The sequence below is a fragment of the Arachis ipaensis genome, chromosome B09 (assembly GCF_000816755.2).
Source record: "Arachis ipaensis cultivar K30076 chromosome B09, Araip1.1, whole genome shotgun sequence".
NCBI lineage: Eukaryota > Viridiplantae > Streptophyta > Magnoliopsida > Fabales > Fabaceae > Arachis > Arachis ipaensis.
This window is the reverse complement of record NC_029793.2, coordinates 29,448,457-29,467,742: the sequence shown is the minus strand read 5'-3', so window position 1 is coordinate 29,467,742 and position 19,286 is coordinate 29,448,457. Positions and strand designations below refer to the sequence as shown.

The 19,286-nt window shown below is 37.7% G+C and overlaps 1 long non-coding RNA gene across 1 annotated transcript; it reads right to left on the bottom strand.

Annotated features, from left to right (window-relative positions):
* On the bottom strand, positions 4,744-14,223 carry LOC110266578. Its single transcript, XR_002353994.1, has 3 exons — positions 13,880-14,223; positions 7,107-7,109; positions 4,744-4,753 (listed from the first exon to the last, which is right to left on the bottom strand). It is a non-coding gene; the product is annotated as an uncharacterized LOC110266578 (long non-coding RNA).

The window sequence follows — 19,286 nt, the reverse complement described above, 5'->3', positions numbered from 1 at the left end:
TCCAAGCTCCTGGACAAGTCAAATACCTCATAGTAGGGATTGACTACTTTAATAAATGGATCAAAGCGGATCCGCTGGCAACTATCACTGCCCAAAGAAGTTAGAAGTTCCTTTACAAGAACATTATCACAAGGATTGGAGTTTCCCACTCCATCACCATGGATAATGGAACCCAGTTTACCAACTCAACCTTCAGAAATTTGGTGGTCGACTTAAAAATAAAGCACCAATTCACATCACTGGAACATCCTCAAACTAATGGACAAGCTGAGGCGGCCAACAAAGTCATATTGGCCAGGTTGAAGCGCTAGTTGCAAGAAGCAAAGCGGACATGGACAGACGAGCTCCCCAAGTCTTATGGGCATATCCCCCAACCCCTCATTCCACAATGGGTGAATCACCTTTCTGACTTGCCTATGGGATGGAAGCCATGATCCCCATAGAAATTGTTGAAGAATTACCTATGGTTATATTCTATAATGAAGGGACCACTACCCACGCATAAAGGGAAGAGCTCGACCTCCTCCCAAAAGTCCAAAAATGAGTTCGAATTAAAGAGGAAGCACTAAAACAAATAATGGCCTTAAGGTATAATCAGAAGGTTATCAAAAGAAGCTTCGCCTCAAACGACCTCGTATTGATCTGAAATGACATCGGAGTTCAGAAGCCGAGCAAAGGGAAGCTAGCAACTAATTGGAAAGGACCCTACAATATTCTTGAAATCCTAGGGAAAGGTTACTACAAGGTGTCTGACCTACAAGGACGAGAACTCCCGAGGTCTTGGTGCGCGTGGAACCTAAAGAAGTACTACAGTTAGAAAGTAAACCTTGTTCCCTGATGTACTCTTTTTCCCAACCTTAGGATTTTTCCTTAAAAAGGGTTTTTTCTAAAGGAGGTTTTAACAAGGAACCAAAGCAAGGGCTAAGGGTACTCAAGTCCTTAGTAAGTAGGCTTATGCAAAGGAATTTATCATTTATCAATAAACTCCTAGTTTTTCAAAAAGGTTTCCTATTAAAAACGCATTAATTTAAGCTCGACAAACCGGAAAAATCATTGCCGACCTATCATGATCGGCAAGATGAAGTGACGAGGTACAAATTAATGTAAGAAGTTATATAAACAACTCGTAAAAATTGACCTCAATTATAAAGTAAAATAAAAACAAAGTGTACAAGTAACTTAGCAAAGTCTAACTACACAAAGTCGGGGCTTGAAAAAAGAAATCCATACAAATGAATTCATTGCTTAAATTCAGCAAAAGCATTGAAAAAATTTGCTAAACCAAGCAACTGAATAAAAAATCAAGGAGTAGAAAGGCTCTTTGATGAGCGGATAATTTATACGCTTTTTGGCATTATTTTTACACAGTTTTTAGTATGATTTAGTTAGTTTTTAGTATATTTTTATTAGTTTTTAATAAAAAATCATATTTCTAAACTTTACTATGAGTTTGTGTATTTTTCTGTGATTTCATGTATTTTCTGGCTGAAATTGATGGACTTGAGCAAAAATTAGATTCAGAGGTTGAAGAAGGACTGCAGATGCTGCTGGATTCTAACCTCCCTGCACTCAAAGTGGATTTTCTGGAGCTACAGAACTTCAAATGGCGCACTCTTAATTGCGTTGGAAAGTAGACATCCAGGTCTTTCCAGCAATATATAATAGTCCATACTTTGCTCAAGTTTAGATGATGCAAACTGGCATTCAACGCCAGCTCCATGTTGCATTCTGGAGTTAAACGCCAGAAACAGGTTGCAAAGTGGAGTTAAACGCCAGAAACAGGTTACAAATTGGCGTTCAACTCTAGGAGAAGCCTGTACACATGTAAAGCTCAATGCTCAGCCCAAACACACACCAAGTGGGCCCCAGAAGTGGATTTCTGCATCATTTACTCATTTCTGTAAACCCTAGTAACTAGTCTGATATAAATAGGACCTTTTACTATTGTATTAGACATCTTTAATCAGTTTTATGCTATCTTAGACCTTTATGCGGGCTGGCCATTCGGCCATGCCTGGACCTTGTTCTTATGTATTTTCAATGGTAGAGTTTCTACACACCATAGACTAAGGTGTGGAGCTCTGCTGTTCCTCATGAATTAATACAAAGTACTATTATTTTTCTATTCAATTCAAGCTTATTCCGATTCTAAGATATTCATTCGCACTTCAATATGAATGTGATGATCGTGACAGTCATCATCATTCCCAACCTATGAACGCGTCCCTGACAACCACTTCCGTTCTACCTTAGATTGAATGAATATCTCTGGGATTCCTTAATCAGAGTCTTCGTGGTATAAGTTAGAATCCATGGACGGCCATTCCTGAGATCCGAAAAGTCTAAACCTTGTCTGTGGTATTCCGAGTAGGATCTAGGAAGGGATGGCTGCGACGAGCTTCAAACTCGCGAGTGCTGGGCGTAGTGACAAACCAAAAGGATCAATGGATCCTATTCCAGTATGATCGAGAACCGACAGATGATTAGCCATGCAGTGACAGCGCATTAGACCATTTTCACTGAGAGGACAGGATGTAGCCATTGACAACGGTGATGCCTAACATACAGCTTGCCATAGAAAGGAGTATGAATGATTGGATGAAGACAATAGGAAAGCAGAGGTTCAGGAGGAACAAACATCTTCATACGCTTATCTGAAACTCTCACCAATGAATTACATAAGTATCTCTATCTTTAATTTACGTTTTATTTATATTTTAATTATATTTTAATTATCAAATATCCATAACCATATGAATCTGCCTGACTGAGATTTGCAAGATGACCATAACTTGCTTCAAGCCGACAATCTCCGTGGGATCGACCGTTACTCACGTAAGGTTTATTACTTGGACGACCCAGTGCACTTGCTGGTTAGTTGTGCGAAGTTGTGACAAAGAACTAAGATTATGAACGTGCGTATTAAGTTTTTTAGCGCCGTTACCAAGGAATGAACCGTCACGATTTCTGCGCACCAAGTTTTTGGCGCCGTTGCCGGGGATTGTTCGAGTTTGGACAACTGACGGTTCATCTTGTTGCTCAGATTAGGTAATTTTATTTTAATTTTAAGCTTTTTATTTCTTATTTTCGAAAAATACAAAAAAATTCTTCTTTTTCGTTTTTCCCAAAATAATTTTCGAAAAATACCAAAAAAAAAAATAATAAAATCATAAAAACCAAAAATTTTGATGTTTCTTGTTTGAGTCTTGTGTCAAATTTTAAGTTTGGTGTCAATTGCATGTTTTTAAAATTTGTGCATTTTTCGAAAACTCATGCATATGTTCTTCATGATCTTCAAGTTGTTCTTGATGAATTGCTTTGTTTGATCTTTGCATTTTTATGTTTTGTGTCTTTTCTTGTTTTCCATATGCATTTTTGAACTATTAGTGTCTAAAGTTTAAAAATTTCTAAGTTTGGTGTCTTGCATGTTTTTCTTTTCTTAAAAATTTTCAAAAATAAGTCTTGATGTTCATCTTGATCTTCAAAGTGTTCTTTGTGTTCATCTTGACATTCAAAGTGTTCTTGCATGCATTAGTTGTTTTGATTCATAATTTTTATGTTTTGTTTCAATTTAGTGTTTGTCTCTCTCATCATTAAAAATTCAAAAATAAAAAAATATATTTCCCTTTTTCTCTCATAAATTTTCGAAAATTTGAGTTGACTTTTTCAAAACTTTTTAAAATTTAGTTGTTTCTTATGAGTCAAATCAAATTTTCAATTTAAAATTCTATCTTTTTCAAATCTTTTTCAAAAATCAAATCTTTTTCATTTTCCTTTTATGATTTTCGAAAATTTCAAATTGATTTTCAACATCTTTTTCTTATTTTTATTTCATATTTTTGAAATTAATGCTAACAATTAATATGATTGATTCAAAATTTTTAAGTTTGTTACTTGCCTAGTAAGAAAGGTGCAATCTTTAAACTCTAGAATAATACCTTTTTAGTTTCTTGTTAGTCAAGTAATCAACTTTGATTTCAAAAATCAAATCTTTTTAAATTTCTTTTTCAAATCTTTTTCAAAATAAATGTCAATCACATCTTTTTCAAAATCAATTTCAAAATCTTTTCTAACTTCTTTTCTAACTTCTTATCTTTTCAAAAATTGATTTTCAAATCTTTTTTAATTAACTACTTGACTTTTTGTTTGATTTTAAAAGTTTACTATTTCAATCATATCTTTTTCAAAACTACCTAACTAATTCTATCTCTAATTTTCGAAAATCCCTTCCCTCTTTTTCAAAATTTCTTTTTAAATTAACTAATTGTTTTAAATTTAATTTAATTTGATTCAATTTTCCTTTCTTAATTTTTGAACTTTAATTTTTATTTTTTATTTTAAATTCAATTTAAAAACAAAAATACTTTTATTTTAATTTATTTCTCTTCTCCTCATCTCTTTCTAATTATTTATTCATCTACTAACACCCCTCTTTCACCCAAGAATTCAAACTCATTCCTCTCCCTTGTGTTTGGATTCTTATCTTTTCCTTCCTCCATTATTCTCTTCTTATACTTACATAAGGAATCTCTATACTGTGACATAGAGGATTCCTCTTCTTTTTTGTTTTCTTCTTTTTGATATGAGCAGGAACAAGGATAAGAACATTCTTGTTGAAGCTGACCCTGAACCTGAAAGGACTCTGAAGAGGAAGCTAAGGGAAGCTAAAGCACAACTCTCTAGAGAAAATCTGACAGAAATTTTCGAAAAAGAAGGAGACATGGCCAAAAATAATAACAATGCAAGGAAGATGCTTGGTGACTTTACTGCACCTAATTCCAATTTACATGAAAGAAGCATCTCAATCCCTGCCATTGGAGCAAACAATTTTGAGCTGAAACCTCAATTAGTTTCTCTGATGCAACATAATTGCAAGTTTTATGGACTTCCATCTGAAGATCCCTTTCAGTTCTTAACTGAATTCTTGCAGATCTGTGATACTGTTAAGACCAATGGGGTTGATCCTGAGGTCTACAGGCTTATGCTTTTCCCATTTGCTGTAAGAGACAAAGCTAGAATATGGTTGGACTCTCAATCTAAAGACAGCCTGAACTCTTGGGATAAGCTGGTCACGACTTTCTTAGCCAAGTTCTTTCCTCTTCAAAAGCTTAGCAAGCTTAGAGTGGATGTTCAAACCTTCAGACAGAAGGAAGGTGAATCCCTCTATGAAGCTTGGGAGAGATACAAGGAACTGACCAAAAAGTGTCCTTCTGACATGCTTTCAGAATGGACCATTCTGGATATATTCTATAATGGTCTGTCTGAATTATCAAAGATGTCATTGGACCATTCTGCAGGTGGATCCATTCACCTAAAGAAAACACCTGCAGAAGCTCAAGAACTCATTGACATGGTTGTAAATAACCAGTTCATGTACACTTCTGAAAGGAATCCTGTGAGTAATGGGACGCCTCAGAGGAAGGGAGTTCTTGAAATTGATACTCTGAATGCCATATTGGCTCAGAATAAAATATTGACTCAGCAAGTCAATATGATCTCTCAGAGTCTGAATGGATTGAAGGAATCATCCAACAGTACTAAAGAGGCATCTTCTGAAGAAGAAGCTTATGATCCTGAGAACCCTGCAATAGCAAAGGTGAATTACATGGGTGAACCCTATGGAAACACCTATAATCCCTCATGGAGAAATCATCCAAATTTCTCATGGAAGGATCAACAAAGTCTCAACAAGGCTTTAATAATGGTGGAAGAAACAGGTTTAGCAATAGCAAGCCTTTTCCATCATCCACTTAGCAACAGACAGAGAATTCTGAGCAGAATCCATCTAGCTTAGCAAATATAGTCTCTGATCTATCTAAGTCTACTGTAAGTTTCATGAATGAAACAAGGTCCTCCATTAGAAATTTGGAGGCACAAGTAGGCCAGCTGAGTAAAAGAGTCACTGAAACTCCTCCTAGTACTCTCCCAAGCAATACAGAAGAAAATCCAAAGAGAGAGTGCAAGGCCATTGATTTAACCATCATGACCGAACCTACAAGGTTGGAGGAGGATGTGAATCCTAGTGAGGAAGACCTCCTGGGACGTCCAGTGACCAATAAGGAGTTTTCCTTTGAGGAACCAAAGGAATCTGAGGCTCAATTAGAGACCATAGAGATTCCATTGAACCTCCTTCTGCCCTTCATGAGCTCTGATGAGTATTCTTCCTCTGAAGAGGATGAAGAAATTACTGAAGAGCAAGTTGCTAAGTACCTTAGTCCAATCATGAAGCTGAATGCCAAATTATTTGGTAATGAGACTTGGGAAGATGAACTTCTCTTGCTCACCAATGAACTGAATGCATTGGATAGGCAGAAATTACCTCAAAAGAAACAGGATCCTGGCAAATTCTTAATATCCTGTACCATAGGCACCATGACCTTTGAGAAGGCTCTGTGTGACCTGGGGTCAGGAATAAACTTAATGCCACTCTCTGTAATGGAGAAACTTGGGATCTTTGAGGTGCAAGCTACCAGAATCTCATTAGAGATGGCAGACAACTCAAGAAAACAGGCTTATGGACAAGTAGAGGACATGTTAGTAAAGGTTGAAGGCCTTCACATCCCTGCTGATTTCATAATCCTAGACACTGGGAAGGAAGATGATGAATCCATCATCCTTGGAAGACCCTTCCTAGCCACAGCAAGAGCTGTGATTGATGTGGACAGAAGAGAATTGGTCCTTCAACTGAATGAGGACAACCTTGTGTTTAAGACTCAAGGATCCCCTTCTGTAACCATGGAGAGGAAGCATGAAAAGCTTCTTTCACTGCAGAGTCAACCAAAGCCCCCACAATCAAACTCTAAGTTTGGTGTTGGGAGGCCACAACCAAACTCTAAGTTTGGTGTTGAACCCCCACAGTCAAACTCTAAGTTTGGTGTTGGAAGGTCCCAACAATGCTCTGAACATCTGTGAGTCTCCATGAGAGCTTATTGTCAAGCTATTGACGTTAAAGAAGCGCTTATTGGGAGGCAACCCAATGTTATTTAATTATGTCTATTTTATTTTCCTTTTGTTATTTCGTGTTTTAGTAGGTTGATGATCATGTGGAGTCACAAAAACTACTGAAAAATCAAAAACAGAATGAAAAATAGCATTGAAAATAGCACACCCTGGAGGAGAGCAGTCTGGCATTTAAACGCCAGAAACAAGCATCTGTCTGGCGTTTAACGCCAGAAACAGGCACCAAGCTGGCGTTTAACGCCAGAAACAAGCATCTGCCTGGCGTTAAACGCCAGAAACATGCTACATTTGGGCGTTTAACGCCAGGAACAAGCAGCAATCTGGCGTTAAATGCCAGGATTGCAGAGCAATGGCATTTTACACGCCTAATTGAAGCAGGGATGTTAAGTCTTTGACCCCACTTGATCTGTGGACCCCACAGGATCCCCACATCTTCTTCTCTCCTCTTCAAACCTTTTCATAACCCTCTTCCCCAAATACCCTTCACCAATCACCTCAATCACTCTTTCCCATCACCTCTTCACCACTCACATCCACCCTCTCTTCCCCAAAACTTCCCCTTGGCCGAATACACCTTCTCCCTCCATCTCCTCTATTCTTTTTCTTCTTCTCTTTCTTTCTTTCTTCTTTTGCTCAGGGGATGAGCAAACATTTTAAGTTTGATGTGGTAAAAGCATAGCTTTTTGTTTTTTCATAACCATTTATGGCACCTAAGGCCAGAGAAACCTCTAGAAAGAGGAAAGGGAAGGCAATTGCTTCCACCTCTGAGTCATGGGAGATGGAGAGATTCATCTCAAAGGTCCATCAAGACCACTTCTATGAAGTTGTGGCTAAGAGGAAAGTGATCCCTGAGGTTCCTTTCAAGCTCAAAAAGAATGAGTATCCGGAGATCCGACATGAGATCCGAAGAAGAGGTTGGGAAGTTCTCACCAACCCCATTCAACAAGTCGGGATCTTAATGGTCCAAGAGTTCTATGCAAATGCATGGATCACTAGGAACCATGATCAAAGTGTGAACCCGAATCCAAAGCATTGGCTCACCATAGTTCGGGGGAAATACTTAGACTTCAGTCCAGAAAATGTAAGGCTGACGTTCAACTTGCCAATGATAGAAGAGAACGCACGCCCCTACACAAGAAGGGTCAACTTTGATCAAAGGTTGGACCAAGTCCTCATAGACATATGTGAGGAAGGAGCTCAATGGAAAATTGACTCAAGAGACAAGTCGGTTCAGTTAAGAAGGCATGACCTCAAACCAGTGGCTAGGGGATGGCTAGAGTTCATTCAACGCTCAATCATTCCTACTAGTAACCGGTCTGAAGTTACTATAGACCGGGCCATCATGATCCATAGTATCATGATTGGAGAGGAGGTGAAAGTTCATGAGATTATACCTCAAGAACTTTACAAGGTGGCTGACAAGTCCTCCACTTGGGCAAGGTTAGCCTTTCCTCACCTCATATGCCACCTCTGCAATTCGGCTGGAATTGACATAAAGGGTGACATCCTCATTGAAGAGGACAAGCCCATCACTAAGAAAATGATGGAGCAAATAAGAGATCATGGACCTCAACAAGAGCATGAGGAAATCCCCCACCATGAAATCCCTGAGATGCCTCAAGGGATGCACCTTCCTCCACAAAACTATTGGGAGAAAATCAACACCTCCCTAGGAGAATTAGGTTCCAACATGGGACAACTAAGGGTGGAGCATCAAGAGCACTCCATCATCCTTCATGAGATTAGAGAAGATCAAAGAGCTATGAGGGAGGAGCAACAAAGGCAATGAAGAGACATAGAGGAGCTCAAAAGCACCATTGGTTCTTCAAGAAGAGGAAGACGCCACCCTCACTAAGGTGGACTCATTCCTTAATCTCCTTGTCTATTTATCTTACTGTTTTTCGTTTATTATGCTTTATGTTTATTTATGTTTGTGTCTTATTACATGATCACTAGTGTTTAAGTGTCTATGTCTTAAAGCTATGAATATCCTATGAATCCATCACCTTTCTTAAATGAAAAATGCTTTAATTACAAAAGACCAAGAAGTACATGGTTTCGAATTCATCCTTGAAACTAGTTTAGTTATTTTGATGTGGTGACAATACTTTTTGTTTTCTGAATGAATGCTTGAACAGTGCATATGTCTTTTGAAATTGTTGTTTATGAATGTTAAATATGTTGGCTCTTGAAAGAATGATGAAAAAGAATACATGTTATTTGATGATCTGAAAAATCATAAAAATGATTCTTGAAGCAAGAAAAAGCAGTGAATACAAAAGCTTGCAGAAAAAAAGAGAAAAAAAATGGCGAAAAAAAAAAGCAAGCAGAAAAAGCCAATAGCCCTTAAAACCAAAAGGCAAGGGTAAAAAGGATCCAAGGCTTTGAGCATCAGTGGATAGGAGGGCCTAAAGGAATAAAATCCTGGCCTAAGCGGTTAAACCAAGCTGTCCTTAACCATGTGCTTGTGGCGTGAAGGTGTCAAGTAAAAACTTGAGACTGAGCGGTTAAAGTCGAGGTCCAAAGCAAAAAGAAGAGTGTGCTTAAGAACCCTGGACACCTCTAATTGGGGACTCTAGCAAAGCTGAGTCACAATCTGAAAAGGTTCACCCAGTTATGTGTCTGTGGCATTTATGTATCCGGTGGTAATACCGGAAAACAAAGTGCTTAGGGCCACGACCAAGACTCATAAAGTAGCTGTGTTCAAGAATCAAGATACTGAACTAGGAGAATCAATAACACTATCTGAATTCTAAGTTCCTATAGATGCCAAACATTCTGAACTTCAATGGATAAAGTGAGATGCCAAAACTATTCAAGAGGCAAAAAGCTACTAGTCCCGCTCATCTGATTGGAGCTAAGTTTCATTGATATTTTGGAATTCATAGTATATTTTCTTATTTTTATCCTATTTGATTTTCAGTTGCTTGGGGACAAGCAACAATTTAAGTTTGGTGTTGTGATGAGTGGATAATTTATACGCTTTTTGGCATTATTTTTACATAGTTTTTAATATGATTTAGTTAGTTTTTAGTATATTTTTATTATTTTTTAATAAAAAATCACATTTCTGGACTTTACTATGAGTTTGTGTGTTTTTTTGTGATTTCAGGTATTTTCTGGCTGAAATTGAGGGACTTGAGCAAAAATCAGATTCAGAGGTTGAAGAAGGACTGCAGATGCTGCTGGATTCTGACCTTCCTGCACTCAAAGTGGATTCTCTGGAGCTACAAAACTCCAAATGGCGCGCTCTCAATTGCGTTGGAAAGTAGACATCCAGGGCTTTCCAGAAATATATAATAGTTCATACTTTGCTCGAGTTTAGATGACGCAAACTGGCGTTTAACGCCAGTTCCATGTTGCATTCTGGAGTTAAATGCTAGAAACAGGTTGCAAAGTGGAGTTAAACGCCAGAAACAGGTTACAAACTAGCCTTCAACTCCAAGAGAAGCCTCTACACGTGTAAAGCTCAATGCTCAGCCCAAGCACACACCAAGTGGGCCCCAGAAGTGGATTTCTGCATCATTTACTCATTTCTGTAAACCCTAGTAACTAGTCTGATATAAATAGGACCTTTTACTATTGTATTAGACATCTTTGATCAGTTTTATGCTATCTTAGACCTTTATGGGGGCTGGCCATTCGGCCATGCCTGGACCTTGTTCTTATGTATTTTCAACGGTAGAGTTTCTATACACCATAGACTAAGGTGTGGAGCTCTGCTGTTCCTCATAAATTAATACAAAGTACTATTGTTTTTCTATTCAATTCAAGCTTATTCCGATTCTAAGATATTCATTCGCACTTCAATATGAATGTGATGATCATGACAGTCATCATCATTCCCAACCTATGAACACGTGCCTGACAACCACTTCCGTTCTACCTTAGATTGAATGAATATCTCTGGGATTCTTTAATCAGAGTCTTCGTGGTATAAGTTAGAATCCATGGACGGCCATTCTTGAGATCCGGAAAGTCTAAACCTTGTTTGTGGTATTCCGAGTAGGATCTGGGAAGGGATGGCTGCGACGAGCTTCAAACTCGCGAGTGCTGGGCGTAGTGACAGACGCAAAAGGATCAATGGATCCTATTCCAGTATGATCGAGAACCGACAGATGATTAGCCATGCAGTGACAGCGCATTGGACCATTTTCACTGAGAGTAGCCATTGACAACGGTGACACCTAACATACAGCTTGCCATAGAAAGGAGTATGAATGATTGGATGAAGACAATAGGAAAGCAGACGTTCAGGAGGAACAAGCATCTTCATACGCTTATCTGAAACTCTCACCAATGAATTACATAAGTATCTCTATCTTTAATTTACGTTTTATTTATATTTTAATTATATTTTAATTATCAAATATCCATAACCATATGAATCTGCCTGACTGAGATTTGCAAGATGACCATAGCTTGCTTCAAGCTGACAATCTCCGTGGGATCGACCCTTACTCACATAAGGTTTATTACTTGGACGACCCAGTGCACTTGCTGGTTAGTTGTGTGAAGTTGTGACAAAGAACTAAGATTATGAACGTGCGTATTAAGTTTTTTAGCGTCGTTACCAAGGAATGAACCGTCACGATTTCTGCGCACCACTCTCCAAGTTTCAAAATTGTTCAAATGCAAACTACAAAAGTTGTTAAATACTACAACAGATATAAACGAAAGGTGTTCACAAAACTTCTAACTATTACAAAATAAAATTGTTCATCAAGACCCACAAGTCGGGCTATTTAACAACAAAAGAAAAGCTACGAAGAAGGGCCAAGGAGGGGGTTAAGATTCTTCCCTGTCACAACGTCTTGACCTCGTGCAGGAGGGGTTGGAGGATGAAAAGAAATCGGCATAGTCGGGATAGCATGAAGAGGTAAAGGAGGAAGCTTGGCATTTACCACGTCAGGAAGAGACCCAGGGGCCTGAAAAGTTTGTCCGACCCAAGTACTTAAAGACTTCAGATCAAGCAAAGGATCTTCATCGTCCTCGGGGGCTGGTACGATCTTCGCGTCAACCATAATATTGTCCTAGCTAAACAAGGAGAGGTCAACCCCGAGAGCAAGGACTTGGACTTGAGCTTTCAAGTTGTTGAATGTTTCGTCCAACCCCTCGACCACAGACTCTTGAAGAGAAGCATATTCCTCTCTGGCATTTTTTAACTCCTCATGAAGGTCAATATTTTTCCCGTAAACCCGGGTATAGCTTTTCTCCACCCTCTTTTTCACTCCCTTAGCCATAGTCATGGCAGCCTCCGCCGTCTTTACCCGGGCTCAAGCTTTTTCTAAATTGGACCTTAGCCTGACCCTCTCCTCATCAAACTCCTTTTTCGACTCCTTTAGCCTCTCCACCTCAGCTCGGGCAGCATCAAGAGAGCTTTGGGTGGCACTAAAGGGAGTCTTTTTTAACTCCTTTGACAAAGATATGCATATTCCAGCTATACGAATACCGTTTCCAGCCATAAGTTGGAGGTGATTCTGGATAGCCACATCATCCATACTGATGCATCTGTAAGGGAGAATATTTCTCTCACTCCAGGCAAGTCCGTCAAAACCTTTGTCGTAAATACTCCCTTCTTCGGTAGTCTTTTACCTCTTTGGGAGAGGCTCTGAAGATGAAGAGGATGGAGGAACAACAGAAATCTCCAGAGGAGGGTCAAGAGAGATTAGCCAACTTGTTAGAGTAGGAATAATCTTCTTTTGAGCTAAAGGTTCAGAATCCGACTTCTTCAGGGAAGGACGGGAAGAATCACTCCCGGCCTCTTTATCCTGAAGACCACGGGCCACGACAGTCTTCCGAGTTTGGCGCAGTTGTTTCATCGCGGTAGTCTTGGGAGCCATGGTCTCTGCAAAACAAGAATAAAAGCACATTAGTCAAATAAATTACAACCAAGAGTCATAAAAGCTAAGAGTCAGAAAGCTACCTAGCTCGGACCAAAGCTGACTGGGGTCCCCTAAGAATCTCTTAGTATCCAAATGAGGAGCCCGACCACGCACTCTTCCAACACGTTCACAAAACAATTTTCAATCTCATCTAAGGCATCTACGTTGTACTTAGTTATCACCAGCTTTTTCTCCCAGTACAACAGAAAAGAAGGCTCATCATTTTTATATAAATAGAAAGGTCAGGTACCCTCTACAGATCAGAATTTAAAGAAATAGTTCTTAAAGTCGTCGAAGGATTCATCAAAAATGGAAAAAACCTTTCTTCCTTGAACAGTGCAAAATGAAAACAGTGGCAAAATGTGTGACTCCTTGTGATCATATATACTTTGCGCCTTGTGGTTTTTGTCATACTTCACAGTGAAATATTCCCAAGCTGGGTCATATTTTCCTCGAGAGGAACTTGTTTGAGATTATTGGATGGAATTATCTTGTGGTTGATCTATCTAATTACATACAATATTTTACTAATTACAAATATCATACAGCAAAATAAAAACTCAGCCATTACAATAACAATAGCAAAATTCAGAATGACAGCAATTTAGAATCTAGACGATTATATCAATTCATACAATTCATATAGCATTCAATGTAATTAAATTCAGCAATTCATACAGTTATTTCACCAGAATTCAATATAGCAGAATTGAACTTATATAGCAAAATTCAATATAGCGAATTTCAAAATTCAGAGTCCCAATTCAAAATTACAGAATGATTAATCTATATAATTAACAAAATAGAAAAAAATTGAAAAGAAGAAGAACTCTGCATCAAGCCATCAATTCATATAATTAACAAAATAAAAAACTAAAGATTAGCTGAACTCAAATCTGGACTAAATTCCTCATCGCAGCAACTAGTAATTCATACAATTAATTCAGCAAATAAAAAAATTAATTGAAAAACCAAAACCCAAGAACTCACCGCGGCAGAGAGCACAGAAGGCCTAGAGTTCACGACAGCAGAACAGATGCCCAACGACGACGTTGACAGAAGCTAACGACCAGGACGACAAGCCGACAACTAGGCTGACCAGACAACATCGACGCCAGAAGCTTCAGAGTTCAGAGTTCATGATGACGACATCGCTGACAGCTGCTTCGATCCGCGACGGTGACAGCTGCTTCGATTCGCTGACATCAGCTTGGATCCGGCGTCGATTGTGATAGTGACGGTGGAGTTTGTTGGAGGAAGGTGGAAGAGGAAATTAAGGTTGAGGAGGTGAGTGTGTCTTTGAAATGGGTTGGGTAATGGGTAGGGTTCAACACTTCAGCTTCAGCTGTTTTTTTTTTCCTCAGCGTCAAAATAACGCCGTTTGGTGAATTTTGGGAAAATAGGTACTTATAAAAATCCATCCGCTTTGGCAGTTAACTTCCGGTTCGAATGGTTTTTTATTGGTTTTTTGCAGGGCGATTTTTGGGTGGACCAAACCGCTTTAGATGATCGATTTTTAAATAATTTGATTGAACTCGCCGGTTCGGTCTGATTTTTAAAACATTGTTTTATACTCTGTAGCAATTAAAAGGTGATTACCCTTACCTCAATAGTCAATAGTCAATACACATATAATAGAAGGAAAAGTTTTCAAATAAAACTCATAAATTACTTTTTAATTGTTATAGATTATAAAAGATCATTTCATGATGAGTGTATTGAGGTAAGGTATAGCTTAAAAGGGGCTAATGGATCAACTGTTATGAATTTGAATTGTTTTAAATATTGTAACTTTTTTTTTATGTCCAATATAATGCCAATGTAGGTTTTTTTTAAAAAATTTAAAAACATGAAAACAAAAAGGCCAACCAAGTCAGGCCCGTTCTTAAATCAATATCATTAATGATATTAATTATAATTTGTTATTGTTCCAGCCCAGCCCAATAAGGATCGGGGATCCACCATATGGACTACCGATCCGATGGATTGTCGACCCGCATGCAAAGGTGACCCGCATGCCACCTCCCTTTGATTAAGACCTGGACAGCTGGAGGAAGCTTTCAGATGGACGGACCTAAGATAAAGGGCCCACCCGAGTACGAGGTATAAAAGAAGAAGAATCTATCCCTCTCCAAAAATACGTCACTTTTACCCTAAATAAACGCCTCTTCGTACAGATGCTTACTTTAGCATCGAAGTATTCTTGTAGCTAGGTGGCCTCACCCGCCAACCTACCGATGATTGAGGCAGCACCTCCTCTCGTGGAACTCGCACACAGGTCCAGACACCCCTACTTTCCAACTCGTTGCTTACGACCCATTACCCCTTCAATCCAGCATTTCGACAAGCAACCAAATAGTTATTAACCTAATGAAAGCATCCACGTGACTGCAACAAAAGACAGCCGCTACAATTGTTGTGAGCTGCCAGAACTTGTCTCTCTAGGGACAGTTGTCATAATCAAACTCTATCACCGTTCTTCTATACAAGTGGTGGTTAAGATACTCCCTAATTGTTTGAAGATTCGAAACACTATAAATTTTTAAAAATAAAATACCATAAAAAGTTAAAAACTTATTTTAATCTTAATTAATTTGGTTCAACGGTACATGCATATTGATAGGATTATTAAACCATTAATGCATTTTTTTTGTAAAATTACAAACACATTAATAATAACTTCTAAAATATATTTCTAATAGAATTATTCTCCACATACAAACATTTTCCTATACAAGTCTTTACAAGTCATTTATATTCACGCGTTTCGTGCCATTATTGCACGTTCTTCTTCTTCGTTATTTTTCTTTTGGTTTATTTACTCTGTTGGTCCTTATAGTTTTGCGAAATTTTTAATTAGGTCCCTATACTTTTTTTCCTTTTAATTGGGTCCCTGTACTAAATTTTTTTTTCAATTAGGTCCCTCTTAGCAGTAATTGGCTTAATTTTATAGGGACCCAACTAAAAAAAATTGGTGCAGGGACCCAAATAAAAGGAAAAAAAGTATAGAGACCCAATTAAAAAAAATTTGGTGCAAGGACTCAATTAAAAAGAAAAAAGTACAGGGACCTAATTAAAAATTTAGCGAAACTATAGGGACCAATAGAGTAATTAAACCTTTTCTTTTTCGTTATCGTCGTCATCAACACCAGCTCTTCCTCCTCCTCCTTTTCCTCCTTCTTTTTTCATTAGAATTTCTTCTCCTCCTGGTGCACGAATTTCCACACTTCGTACAACTGAACCAGCAAGGGCACTGGGTCATCCAAGTAATACCTGAGGTAAGTCAGGGTCAATCCCATGAGGATTATGGTTGAAGCAAGCTATGGTTATCTTGTAGATCTTAGTCAAGCGGATAGAAGAGTTGTTGGATTTGTTTAAACGCATAAAAAGAAAAGAAGATAGAATTACTATGTTTGATTATAACCAGTGATAAGAAGATGGTTAAGGCTTGGAGATGCTTTGTTCTTCTGGATTAATCCGGTCTTACTATCTTCTTCAACTGTGAATGATTTCTTCTATGGCAGGCTGTATGTGATCAACGTCGGTTGAGAGGTCACCAATGCTTCTCCATATATGAACCCCAGGGTTAGTGTGGATCCATTCTGATTGAGGGTGAAGCTCCTGCAGTCCATTCCCTTTAGTGATCCTACTCAAAACGCCACAGACAAGGTCGAATCTTCTGAATCAAAGAATGTTGCACCTTTGGTTCTAGCCTCTACCACAAAGACTCTAATCTTCCCATACCTCGGCTAAACTGGTGTCTCGAAAAGTCTCCAACAAAGTTGTGGATTAGCTGTCTAAGAGATGTATAATCTAGCTAGTGGTTTATCATTGTCCGATGAAAGACTCACTCTGAATCCATATAGAATAAGATAATCTTGTGCCGGTTCAACGCATTCATAATGATGAAGAACGAAGATACATCTTAGAATAGAGAATCGAACACGAATTGAGAAAGAACATTAATACTTTATTAATCCATAAAACTCAGCAGAGCTCCTCCCCTCAACCTAGGAGGTTTAGAGACTCATACTGATAGATAATACAATGAAAAACATGTAAAGTGTCAAAAGGTCCTCCGACAGTGTAAAAATTCTCAAATAAATACTAGACTAATGGCTAAGGATTACATAAGAAAGGGTAAAACAGTCTTTTAGTACAAAAATCCACTTCTAGACCCACTTGGTGAGTGTTTGGGCTGAGCTTTGATGAGATCCACGAGCTGGGAGACTCTTTGGGCGTTGAACGCTTGCTTGGGGGCCCTTCTTGGGCATTTGAACGCTGGCCACCCCCTTGTGGGCGCTGGACGCCCGGACTGTGGTAGAGGGTTGGCATTGAACGCCAGTTTTTGGCCTTCTATTCTAAATTAAACTATGGACTATTATATATTTCTGGAAAGCTCTGGATGTCATCTTTCCATAACCATTGAGAACGCTCCATTTGGACTTTTGTAGCTCCAGAAAAGCTCCTTCGAGTGCACGAAGGTCAGATCCTAACAGCATCTGCAGTGCTTTCTCTGCCTCTGAATCAGACTTTTGCTCCAGCTCCCCAATTTCAGCCAGAAAATATCTGAAATTACATAAAAATACACAAACTCATAGTAGAATTTAAAAATGTGAATTTTACACTAAAACCTATGAAAATATAATAAAACTTAAATAAAACATACTAAAAACTATATGAAAACAATGCCAAAAAGCGTATAAAGTATCCGCTCATCCTCCTTTTATTGTTTTGAATCCAATCAAGTGGCTGAGGTGTGGTTCAATTCAGAAGAAAAAATGTAGCATTAGAGTAAATATTTTTCTATATTTGCAGCAAATTTGGGTGTAACACGGAGATATTTGGGTGTAACACAAAGATATTTGGGTGTATTTTAAGAATTTTTGGTGTATTTTTATTCTGATAAGTTTTGCATAATTCAAAACTCTTCTTCTTCCTCCTCCTCATCTTCTACTGCTACTTTTTTTTATCATCATCACCATCTTCTTCTTCTTTTTTTTCTTATTCATCTTTTTCTTTTTTTTTACCTTCTCAAGTTTCTTCTTGTTTTACTCTCTTAACAAGAGTAAAAACAAAAAAATCGAACAAAGAAGAAGAAGAAACACATAATGCTGTAAAATTACTTGGAAGAGGATGAACTTGCATTCATTTAACTAAAAGAAAGAAAGAAATAAGGAAAAAAAAGAAGAAGAAAAAAATGCAGCATTAGAGAAAATATTTTTCTGTATTTGCAGCAAATTTGGGTGTAACACGAAGATATTTGGGTGTATTTTTATTCTGATAAGTTCTGCATAATTCAAAACTCTTCTTCTTCCTCCTCCTCATCTTCTACTGCTTCTTCTTTTTTTTTTATCATCATCACCATCTTCTTTTTCTTTTTTCTTTTTATTCATATTTTTCTTTTTGTTTTACCTTCTCAAGTTTCTTCTTGTTTTACTCTTTTAACAAGAATAAAAATAAAAAAAAATCAAAAAAAAAAAGAAGAAGAAACACATAATACTGCAAATTACTTGGAAGAGGGTGAACTTACATTCATTTAACTAAAAGAAAGAAAGAAATAAGGAAAAAAAGAAGAAAAAAATGCAGCATTAGAGAAAATATTTTTCTGTATTTGCAGCAAATTTGGGTGTAACACGAAGATATTTTGGTATATTTTTATTTTGATAAGTTATGCATAATTCAAAAATCTTCCTCTTCCTCCTTCTCATCTTCTACTGCTTCTTCTTCCTCATCTTCTTATTTCGTTTTCTTATAATTCTTCTTGGGAGAAAAAATCAAACAAAGAAGAAAAAAATACATAATGTTACAAAATCAATAGAAAGAGAAGGAGAAAAAAATGCAGCAACAATAACAACAATAAAAAGAACCACGATGAGGATGAAAACACGAAGAAGAAGAAGAAGAAGAAGAAGAAGAAGAAGAAGAAGAAGAAGAAGAAGAAATACGAAGAAAAATGAGGAGGAATGCAAAGAAGAAGGAGAAGAAGAAGAAGGAGTAGGAGGAAGAACGTGGAATCATTGTTATTAAAACCGGACCGGACTGGTCGGTTTGACCGAAAAATTGATAAATCGGATCGTAGACCGATCCGGTCCGATGATCAGACCGCATAAGGCAACAAACTGGTGTGAACCGGTCAAACCTGTAAGACCAGTTCGACCGAATCGCTTGAGTTTCAAAATTTTTCCAAAATGTGGAAGATGGGGTTTGAACCCCCTCATCAAGGAGAAAAATGATACTCATAACCACCAAGCTATTAAGCTTGTTATTAAAACATATGCAAATTAATATATATAAATATCTTTCAGTAAATAATTTACTTCTATTTAATTTATTTTAATTTTAGTTATAAACTCATTCATTCTTAAATTAATTATATTTTTATTTAACAATAATTATAAATTCACTTATTTTTTTATAATAGATATAAATTAATTAATA